Source organism: Pinus tabuliformis, chromosome 2_2 (assembly GCF_031772625.1).
Source record: "Pinus tabuliformis cultivar Carrire ecotype Pingquan chromosome 2_2, CPIR1, whole genome shotgun sequence".
Taxonomy (NCBI): Eukaryota; Viridiplantae; Streptophyta; class Pinopsida; order Pinales; family Pinaceae; genus Pinus; species Pinus tabuliformis.
The window spans coordinates 1013996058-1014008778 of record NC_142300.1 but is presented as its reverse complement, the minus strand read 5'-3'; positions in this window follow the sequence as shown (position 1 = coordinate 1014008778).

Genomic DNA, 12721 nt, shown 5'->3' with positions numbered 1-12721 from the left:
TTAGAGCTATAATTAGAGCATCACACTTAGGAACTTTTAGAAAAGAAATATCAATCTTTCCACACACACACATAAATTGGGAAACTAGTCCCATATCCCCAGTCGGACCCACTATACCAAACGGAAAAGGAGCTGCTAACCAAAGTCCAGACCAGGTGGGTGTGCCCCTTGTTGTAGACCCGATTTTCGGGGCTTTAACATATTTGGCGCTAGAAGGAGGGCCTCAAACTGTGAATGGCAAGCAAGTCTAAATCTAAATACCATTCTGAGAGTAAATCACCCTCACCATCTCCTCCGACTTCTCCATCGCATTTAGAATTTCCAAATTTTGAGCTAGAAGTCGCAAGAGCAACAACCGCTGCTACCAACCCTGACATTTCAGAACAATCTACTATTGAACCTCCTGAAGTTGAATCTTTGATTCACAAACTTCAGTGATTTTCTATATCTCCTCAAAGATCTCATAAATCTCAAGGCAGCGTGACTTCGCAATATAGCCCTGCTCATCCTCTTACCAGATTAAAGAGCGAAAAATTTGAAGTTCAGCCAACCAAGTTACCTCTACCCAAAAGGAAGAGAGCAAGGAAATCTCCTAAAGGGTCCGATAGCGAGACTTTGTCGTCATCATCATCCATCTCAACCTCTTCACCGCAAAGTCAACCATCCACTCCTCCACTTCAGATCATTTTCCACCAGTCCACCGGTACTTCTACATCTCCTTCTCAATCATCTGGAGTTGTAATATCCTCATCTTCTCAACCGCAGGGATCATCTTCTGCACTTTCCTCTGTTAATAGATCAGCGATGGCCCAATCTCCATGGAATAACCTAGGGGCAGTCTTAATGCCTGCACCCTTGAGTCAGTTACCGGCCCATCCTGAAAAATGGCTGCCTAAGTTTAATCCTGAGGCAGGCATGCTAGCGGAAGAACATATAAATAACTTTATGTTATCCATAAATCTCAATGGAGTTACCAACGAAGATGCTGTTGTCCGAATTTTCCCTTATACTCTGTAAGGAACAGCCGGATCATGGTATTTCTCATTACCATCTGGATCTATCACTAGTTGGGATATCTTCCAAGAACAATTCCTTATTAAGTTTGGTGATGATAGGTCTACAACAACATTGATCAACGACCTGTCTAACCTTAGGGCTGAGTCAAAAGAACTTATCAAAGATCTCACTTCACGTTTCAATAAAATGTTAAACAAAATTCCTACTGCTTCCAAGCCTAGCGAAGAAGTGTGAAGTGAATGGTACATCACTGATTTACCATCAAACATAGCAATCTTTGTTGATAGGGCTAACAAAACAACTTTAACCGAAAATATGAAAGAAGCAATAGCAGTAGAGAAACGTATTGTAGCCCTAGAAAATAAAAACGCGATAGAAGAACGAAAATCCAAGAAGCTTACTTTCAAGGAAGATCCCAAGAAAAAATAATCGAAAGATCCATTCAACTTAGAAGGATTACAAAAAGTTTTGAAGACCATGTCTAACGAGATGGTCGACATTAAGAAACAAGTGGCAGAAACTTCTTCTAAAAATCCATACAGACATTTTCAAAGAAACCCTTCGACTGATTCCAAACCCCCTAACACTATTACAAGTGCTGAATCCGAAGAAGAAGAAGAGGAAATCACTACTGAAGAACATACCGATGAAGAAGAAGTTGTAGAATTACAAGGTATGTGGGATTTCATCCTCCCTGATGAAGAGGATCAAGAGGCATCCTCGGTTAGTACTCGCAGTAGAAATCAACTTGATCCTCCTCAACCTACCCCTAAGCCAAAGAGCACAAGCTCGATGACTAAGGATAAATTCGCAGCCAAGAAAACGACACCTAAAGCGACTCAAACCATCCCAGTCCAAACAGACCCATCAACTCCATCTAAAACGGTGATTGTTTCGGATGAAATGGAGTATAATATCATAGAAGACATGAAAAAGACCAGGGCCAATATCACCTTATACGAATTGAGCAAGTTAAAACACCAACAAAAGATACTTTTGAAAGAATTACATGTTGTACCAGTTGCACCTTTGCCCGCCGCTGTAATCTCTCAATCTTCCCATGACATGGGAAGACCTCCAACTAATGCGATTAATAAACTTGATCCAAACGATATCGCCTTAATTGGAGGAAGATCAAGATTTCATACGCCCCCATTTCTTCTTACTTACAAAATTTTCAATAAAAATGTGCATAATTGCTTAGTGGATTTTGGAGCTTCATCGAATATTCTACCAAAGTCAATATGAGCAAAACTGAACGTTCAACCACAAAAATCTGCTGTGCTCATAGTACAGTTAGATCGATCGCAAGTCGAAGTGATTGGTGAATTAAAACAGGTTACCATAAGGCTGTCATCCAACCCAAAGGTATGTCAAGTTATCGACATTTTAGTTGCTGATATTCCAGAATTTTATGGCTTAATTCTTAGCAGAGATTGGCCAGAAAAACTTCATGGATACTTTGCAACTGAATGGTCACACATGTGGCTCCCTCACAATGGTAAACCAAATCAAATAAAAGTTGAACGGGAAAGACATCAGAAATACATAGTAACAGAACTAGAGGAGGAAAATGAACGAGTAGCATACAACAATAACATCATTGGTAACTACTCAGTAGGTTCTTTCCTAGGAAATTTTAATGCTCAGACTTCACCTTACTTAGAACATTCTGTTTTATCTCAAGTAGAAAATTTCTCTTAAACAGATAGTTCTAAATGTATTAATTTTTTAGATAGTCCTGTAAATAAATCTTTGTATTGGAAATTATTTTTTGACGGTTCTAAGTCTAACGAAGGAGTAGGAGCAGGATGCGTGTTAATAAGTCCAGAGGGAGATAAAACTATGCTAACTTATAGACTCGAATTTGATTGCACCAACAATACCGCATAATACGAGGCTCTAGTCCAAGGATAATACAAAGAAATCGGATTAGACGTCAAATACCTTCAAGTTTTCGGAGATTCTGAAATTGTGATCAGACAGGTATGTAATACTATACATTGTTTATTATGTCATTTAAAACATTACCAATCTTTAGTTCAAGATCTGACTGAACACTTTATAGCATTTAATATTTCATCAATTCCCAGACTCGAGAATGCTAGTGCAGACCTCTTAGCTAACGTAGCTTCCAAGCTCATTCCTTCAGAAGATTTTAGCCCTGATCGATTTTCAATTGAATTAATTTTTAGACCATCCATTCCTAATAACATTACCAATTGGAGGATTTTTAACGACGATCCTGATATCGTGAGTTTTCTCACATCTGAAGGATCCTACACCAACTAAATAATTGACGAAGACCAACATGACTGACAACTGCAACAAGATAGCACTAACAATGCCATACCTAAGTCGGTAGTCAAATTAGAAGACCTTTATGATTTGAAATATCGGTTTAAAAGATCTACCAATTCAAAACTCCAAAGTTCAACTTTGAACTATGAATTAGTAAGTCTAGGAACTGATACCAAACCACAGAATATCAATCTAGGCCTAGGTCTAGCTCCTGAAGAAAAATTAGCGTATATTCATCTCTTGAGACAATACAAAAGTGTATTTGCTTGGAATTACGATGAACTCAAAACATACGACACCTCCATCATCCAACATACTATTCCAATGATAGACGATGAAAAACGTGTCCAACAAAAGTTGAGAAAGGTCCATCCCAATCTAGAAAACCAGATCAAATCTGAACTCAATAAGTTATTGAAAGCCAAAATAATTTTTCCCGTTTGACATTCCAAATGGGTTTCCAATATGGTCCCTGTTATAAAGAAAAACGGAGATATTAGAACCTACATTGACTTTCGAAATCTTAATAAAGCCTGCTAATAGGATAACTTTCCTTTGCCTCCCATGGAACAAATATTGCAGGCAGTCGCGGGGTCAGAATTAATGTCATTCTTGGATGGATTCTCGGGATACAATCAAGTGTTGGTACATCCCGATGATCAATTAAAAACCATGTTCAGAACTAAATGGGGCATGTATGCATATCAAAAGATGCCATTTGGTCTGATTAACGCTGGTGCCACATTTCAGAGAGCCATGGACATCGCATTCAAGGGTTTAGTTAATAAATCAGTGGTAATCTATTTGGATGATATAACTATATATTCCAAAAAATGAAACAATCATCTTAGAGATTTAAAACAGATCTTCCAACGTTGTCAAAGGTATGGAATTTCACTTAACCCGAAAAAATCCTGTTTCACATTAAGTGAAGGAAAACTTCTCGGATTCATAGTTTCAAAATCTGGAATTCACATTGATCCTGATAGAATCAAGGAGATTTCTGCAATACCCCTACCTCACAACAAGAAAGCCATGCAATATTTTCTTAGCCAGATAAGTTTGTAAAGAGATTTGTTCCAGATTTTTCTAGAATCATGTCTCCTTTACAAACAATGATTAAAAAGAACTCAAACTTTAAATGGGGCCAAGATGAACATGAGGCATTCAATCTGATCAAACAAGCAATTGTTAATGCTCCATCTTTAGCAACTCCAAAATTTTCAGATCCTTTTATTTTATATACATTTGCCTCTAATAGATCTTATGCTGCGATACTCACTCAAGAAAATCAAGAAAAAGCAGAAGCCCCAATTTCTTTTTTCAGTTGCAATTTACAAGGTGCTGAGTTAAATTATTCAGATGTGGAGAAACAAGCTTATGCTGTTTTCGAAGCAATTAAATATTTCAGACCCTTTTTACTCAAAACACATACAAAAATCATAGTACCGTTTCCAGTGGTAAGAAATCTTCTAGTACATAAGGAGGTGGGTGAGAAAAGAGCCAATTGGGTTACTGCCTTACAGGAATATGATGTAGAAATCAAACTAGCAAGTATTGTAAAAGGTCAAGGTTTTTGCAAAATGCTGGCCGGATCATCACTTATGTCCGAAATTCCATCTACAGAGATACAAATGTACGAGGTAAGCCTAAATGATGTTGAGTCATTATACACTGATATCATTTATTATCTAAAGAATGGATATGCTCCTTCAAACCTCGATCATACCAAGAAAAGAGCTTTAAGGTTGAAAGCCAAACAATATCAGCTCGTGAACGATGTTCTTTTTAGAATAAATTATGATTTTGTTCTTCTTAGATGTCTTGAGAAATCTGAAGCTGAAAAAGTCTTGGAGGAACTCCACGGTGGGCCAGTAGGCAGACACTATGCTGGAGACGCTACTGCTCATAAAATATTACGCGCAGGCTATTACTGGCCCACGTTATTCAAAGACTCACATAACTACGTGAGGAAATGTCAAGTCTGTCAAACCGCTACTGGGAGACAAAAGAAACCATCCTTGCCACTACAACCAGTTAACATCGAGCAACCTTTCGATCAGTGGGGATTGGACATAATAGGTGAGATCGTTCCTCACTCTTCTAAACAACATAGATATATCCTTACAGCAACAAATTACTTTACTAGATGGGTAGAAGCAGTTCCATTCAAGACGGTTAATGCTGAACATATCATCGAGTTCATAGACCAGTTCATAATCACCAGGTTTGGGTTACCTTGTGCTTTAATGTTTGATAATGCATCATATTTTTATGGTAATGCAATGACTGAATTTGCACTTAAAAGGGGTTTCAAGCTTAAATACTCCTCCAATTACTATCCACAGGGGAATGGATTAGCTAAATCTACAAATAAAAACTTAATCAGAATTATTAAGTGAACCATTGACCAAAATCATAAAAATTGGCACAAGTCTTTAATATATGCTTTATGCAAGAGCAGGCCAAAATAACTCATGCTCATCATCAAGCATTAGTAAAAGCCTCTTTTGATTCAAACATGACTTCCAAAAAAGACTTTCAGATGGGAGATTTAGTTTTAAAATGGGACAAGGCTCATGAGGAAAAAGGGAAACATACAAAATTTCAAAGAATGTGGCTTGGCCCTTTTCAAATCATAGAAGTCATAGGTCCATCCACTTTTATGTTACAGGATTTAACAGGAAAAAGAGATTCTTTACCTGTTAACAGACAGATCCTCAAACAATATTTTCCATAGGAGACCATCCTTCTATTTTGTAGATTAGTTTTTGTTTCCATAATAAAACCGGTTGTAAATGGTTACATTTGAGATTTACGAAAAAGACACAAATTCTCGTTTCGATTTTGTTTTTTCAATTGTATAAATAAGATTCTTTTAGAAAATTGATCATTAATATTGAAAGATACAGTTAAAGACTCCAGGCCTAAAAATGATACTAGTTTCAACTTTGTAAATTTTGACAAAAAACGACCTTTAGTAAGAAATTGTTTTATATCAGTTCAATGAAAGGTATCAATAACAAAAATAAATATTCTCTGTAGAAAATCTCTTTCCAAAAACTCTACCATTGTTGTCCAAAGCTGTCTTAAGGAAACAATGACTTCCTTCCCACCTAGGAAACTTCAACGTTAAGAGAATAATCCAATGATACACTTTAACTTAAAGAGTAAGAGGTCTCATCACGAGCCAACTTATCATGATCATAGATATTATAGCTTGCTGAATTTGCCAATACTGCATACCACAATAGGGCAATGACTCAAGATTGTTGCAATCAAAAGACAAGGGGTCTCATCGCGAGCCAACTTTTTCAGCAAAGCCATAAATCAAGTGAATGACTGTGCCATAAATTAGATATCAAACCAAGACATTGTTCTTTAAGGGTAAAAAATAAAATGAAATCAATACGTATGGATATGGATTTCTCTTTGAAAGTTGTAAATTTCTCTAAGTAGGATACAAGATCATTGCTGGGTAACAGGTAACCCTGTCGAGGCTATATACGCCTGTTGGCAGCAGAGGCTGTACCTACGACAAATGAGAATATTCAAAACTGATTTATAGAGAAGTCTTTATTTTTATCTTTATAAACCAAGTAATGACTGATGTAGATACAAGGACTAGCTTGAGGGACTAAATAATCAAAGTTGAAAATAGAAGAAACAAAATATCATTGATAGGTAAAAGCATAATGTACTTTGTCTTTCTATAATAAAGTTTAATTTTCTGGAGAATTTTCTATTTTGGAAGTTTAGAAAATCCAAAAGAAAAGCAGAGATAACTGGTTCTTTCAAGTGAATCGCCAATTGTTGTGGCCAGCAACAACCCCCCTTCTTATTTAGTGTTATTCCTAATACTCAATAAGTGGGGACCCTTAGTCAAAAATTTAAAAAATCAATTAGTGCTTGTATTTCCTTTTTAATAAAACTTACCATCATAAACTTAGGAAAATCTCCTCGAAAAATCTAAGTTTTATGATAAGGTAAGACAAAATCTTTCCTTAAGAAAAATCGCATCACAAAAAGATCATGGATACCTCCTTGCAAGCCAAATTCTAACATTGTGAGATCGCGATACGGGACAACAAACATATATCGCATCGCATGCATCAAACACCGCTTACATTGAAAAACTTTAAATTGCCGATATGCGATGGCGCATATCACAAATCGCATTTCGTAGAAAACAGATTAATGAAAATTGTCATATGCCACGTTCTTGCGATATTGCGATAATGCGATATTGCGATATTGCGATAATGCGATAATACAATGATGCGATATGGTGAATTTGCGATATAGCGATCAAGCGATGTCGTGATTCAGCGATGTCGTGATTCTGTGATGTTGCGATCTGCGATATTGTGAAGCAAATCGCAAAATCACTTCATCGCAGATCTTTCGAGCTCATTGTTTAAAAAAGTATTTTCCAAAAAACCGAGACCTGGTTATGTGCTTTAATGCTAATTAATGAGTTAGTTGCCAGTCATTAATGGAATACGATTTCGTGCTTATCGAAAAGCCAGTTCACGTAAGGTGGTATATTTTATATGTCTTCAGCATTTAACGCTTCTTCATCACCTTTCCTTATCATTGTTCTCACTTCACTTGTAAACTGCAAGAACGGAGAGCAGAGAACGATACAAAGCAGTACGCAGGATACTATGGGAAAGAAAGGTAAAGCCCCGAGTTCTGAAGAGAAAGAAATGGCGCCCTTGTATACAGAAACTACCTGTAACAAAGACGCTGGTATTTCTACTTGGGAAGGCATGTATAATCTACTTGAAGAAGAGAAACCCAGAGTGATGGAGGTTACAGCTACCGCTGGCTCACATGGTTCTTTTGAGGCATCCATTACAGAGCTAGCTTGTTCGTTCTTACACAACATAGCGGCGAGGCCCAAAATTCTCCCATACGCGGACATGATCAAATGGGTACTGGACAACGCTGACATTAAAAACAGACAATTTAAAACTCAGGGTCAAGAGCTTATGGAATCATTATTTTCACAAAATTTGAGCTTTATATCCACTAAACGAAAACGTGCAAAATGCGAAAAACACACCAAGGAAGCTCGGATCAAGAAATGGAGGCAGTTTCCGATGCGCGATTAGCGCCTAGCACTAATCGCGCATCACTGGGCAAAATTTCTTGAAAAGGAAAGCTTCTAAGTGCTCAGTCACCTGTAAGTCCAGAAATTTGTAAAAAATCAATTCTGCCGAGAAGATGGTGCCAGCTCTTACCGATTTTGTTTTCACAGCACAGCTAAAGTTTGAAGTCGGTCAGCCGACTCTACTCAAGAAAATGCTGAATGCTTGCAATTTCAAGGAGCAGATACAGAAATAGTTAGTTGTTAATTTCAAATTCAGTTTTATTTTTATTTTTGCCTAAAATGAGGACGGTCATTTAAACCGCATCGTACATTTTTGTAATAAGTTATTTTTAGATTTAGTTAGTAGTATTTAAACCCTTCTCATGCATTTAGAGAAGGGTCCTGAAATTTATCAAAAACTTATCCCCAGAACATGCACTTTTGTACCCTCTGAGGAGGTTTTGATGAATGAATGGAACAAGATTTATTGATATCTGCATTTAATATCTGCTACTGATGTTGCACTTCTGTACTCTTAGTGGATGTTGGATTAAGAAGAGATAAATCATTATCGCTCAAAGCTCATGAGTAGAACTAGTTATAAATGGTATTTCTATCTCTTAACTATTTCTGCCTTTGTGTTAAAAGTGATATTCATGTTTAGTTGTTTATATATTGATGCGTGAATGCTTGAGTTATCATTTGGCACTTTTGTACGGTGATAGCTATTTATTTATGCTTAATGTATGAGTAGCTTATTATGTGATATGCCTTTCACAAATGTTTCGTCTAACTTTTTATACGAAGTGGTTTATCTGTATTGAATTCTTTTCTCATAACAGTTGAATGATCTTTATTACCAATTTTTATCTGAAATCATTTTAGATCGCATAACGGAAAGATTACACCCCGGGTTAGTGTAGACTTAGATATTTCTTCTTATTAGAATACAATTTGCATATTATTAGATTAGAGCTATAATTAGAGCATCACACTTAGGAACTTTTAGAAAAGAAATATCAATCTTTCCACACACACACATAAATTGGGAAACTGGTCCCATATCCCCAGTCGGACCCACTATACCAAACGGAAAAGAAGTTGCTAACAAAGGTCCGGACCGGGTGGGTATCCCCATTGTTGTAGACCCAATTTTCCGGGCTTTAACATAGTCATGTATGAGAGAGTCTCATTTTTGTATATTTCATGCATAGTGTTGAGAGTCAAGTTTGGAATATGTTGCATAATGAGTCATGATATTTAGTCCAACTATGTATGGGTTGTTAGTAGTGTTGTTACAATCATGTATTTCATGTTGTATTCTTATACACTCTCATACTTGTCATGGTGGGACATTCTTGAGTCATGTATGCATTGAGAGAGAATCATCTGAGTCATGGTTAAACCATACATGGGCTTAGTGGTGTAATTGTACAATCATGTTTTATCATTTTAGAATCCATGTAATAGGCCTATGAAGCCTTATATTTTGTTGCATATCATTTTGTCATAGAAATTGGTCCATGTGGAGTAGCCTTTTGCATATGGAAAGGAGGCATTCATAGCTATATACATTAGTTTACATTCAACCATGGAGATGCTTGTATTCAATGGAGTGTGGTTGGTCATACTATTGTGACTTGTCATCGTGGATTTTCTGTTACAGATAGATGATGCGTTTTGAAAGTCATTGTTGTTGTTGATGTATGAGTTTTTCTGCTACTGGATAGTACATTGTGGAGATGATGTATTTGATGTTGTTTCTTCCTAATTGGTTGGATATATTTTTCTGCTGCTATATATTTGATCAAAGTTTTTGTTGCTAGTTGGTCATATTATGTTCCTGCTACTATGTATTGGTGAGTTGATCTTCTCTTACTATTATGACATGGATTATGCTGCAATTGCTTCAGGGGAGAGAGCATGTGTTTCAATTATTGCTACTATTGCTTATTATCATGCTTCCATGAGAGATATATGTTACTGCACATTTGTGTTGTTGTTTGGGAATAACTTGTGTCAAGGGGGAGTCCATTGCACATATTTTCTAGTTATGTTGGGAAGTGTTGTTGTTATCTTTTAGTCTTGCACTTCATTATTCATCACTTGCATATGGTTTTTTAGTGGATTTGTTTTTGTTGATGGAACCCATTACTTTAGAGGAGCTAAAACATTTTGTCCTTAACATGTTTTAGCCCTTTTCCATTGATGTCAAAGGGGGAGAATGTGAGGATGAAGATCAATTTTCAGATGAGACGAGGTTGCCATCAATGCCAAAGGGGGATATTGTTGGCATTGATGTGTGTTGTGGATGTGTTGGTTGGTTGGCATTGTTACCAACTTGGTAGCATGGATTGTAGGTTATTTAGTTATGCATGTGTATGTGAGGCTACAGGTGGTGTGTGTATGGATGATGATGTTTTGCACTAGCTTGGAGGCCTTCCCATGATGATGATCTTCCTGATCATGTTGTTGCATACAGATGTTGGTGGCTGCTATAAGAGTTAGAGTTGATGAGCCTTGTTGATTAGGTCTCCATGTCCCAGATTGGGTCTCCCATTATGATGATGTTATACATTGGGCTTGGAGAGGATCGACATGTGTTAGCGGGTGCTTGATATGGTTGTACAGGTGTTGGAGAATGATTGACATGTTCCGGAGCTGCATACTGATGGAAAAGTGTTTGTGGAGAAGTTTGATGACCCAAATGTTTCGTATGGTTGTTGGTTGGCATCTTATTCAACCTATCATGACTCATGATGATGTGGCAGTGATTTGGTGAAGTGTTGCAGAGGTGCTAGTGACTTCTAATGGTCCTATAGAGACTTTTCAAGCTCTAGAAGAAGGTGGAGCAATTTCTAAGCTGAGGAAAAGTGTTCTCCCTCATCCTCTGCCCCAGTTGCATGGATAATGAGTCATGGGAGCGACTGAAAAGCTCCAGTCGCTGGGAGGTAGGCCTATGGGAGAAAATGAGGAGTTCCAGTCACATGGAGCCTACAATGTGGGAGTGATCGAGGTTTTTCATGAGAATTTATCCACATTCCTCGTGCTGCTCAGCTAATTTTGATGTTATGACGACATTCTTGTTCAAAATTTTTCAGTTTATAGTTGAAAAAGTTTGTGGGGCCTCCAGAAACTGATCAAGTTTGAATATATCAAAGGGCTAGTGGTGTTAGTGGTTTATTTGGTAAAAAATCACATCTCAACCAAATATGAGGCATGTGAAAAGGATTGTTGACTGATCCATAACCTGTAACATTTACTATGTGACTCAACTCATAAAAATGTCAAAGAGAGGAAGGCATTGAATCTATTTGGTTGGTTGTTTTGAGAGTGTGGGAGTATGTTATTGTGGGGGTATTGTGAGTGAGTAGAGATTACTGAAGCTACTCACATTGTATTGTAGAGAGTGCATGTGCAAAATTTAGATTTTATGTGTTGCAGAGTGGAGAAGAATTGGAAGCTTGTGGTGTGTTTGAGAACAATCTTTTAGTGTGTGAAGTGAAGAATTTCCCTCCTCTCTGTAAAACTTGTGATTCAGATTTTATGTGAAGAATGATGGATCTGTTGGGTTTCTCATGTTGAGCAAATTGAGAACCCAGTTTGAAATATTGTGAAACGTGGTTCACATGGAGGAATTGAAGTCGTGGAGGCTTCATAATAGATAGTGATCTGGCAGATTCAGTAGAAGTAAATCTCCAGATTTAGTAGAAGGAAGAAATTTCTCCATCCAATAGGAGTTGGATAGTCCAATGGTAGTTGGGTGAGGATCGTTGGTCATGGGAGCTTCCAGTGGATGGTAGTCCATAGATCCGAGAGAGAAACAAATTTCCAGTCTGGTAGGTGCCAACATACTGTGTAGGAAGCCAAGTCTTACGGATTATGGGTGTAATCTAATCCATGTAAAAATATTTCAACAGATTAATAAAATAATTGAGTAGTGTAGCAAAAATAGGGTGGTTTTCTCCCAAAAGGGTTTCCACCAGAAAAACTTATGTTCTTATGTGTGCATGCTTTTGTTGATATTTGTCATGGTTATTTCTTATGGTTATTATGTCTTGTGTTTATTTTTGATTACATGTTTTGATGAGCTAATGTTGTGGATGTGCATGGATATTTGAGGCTGTGGAAAAATATTTAAAATTGGTACAAAGGCCATCACTACTGATTCATCCCCCACCCCCCCTCCCCTCTCTCTTAGTAGTGAACCAGTTTCAAACATAGGATATCCTTTTGAACCAATATAACAATGGGAGGAGTCAAAAAGGTCTATACCTACATTCCCCTTTCATATTCCCAATACATTAA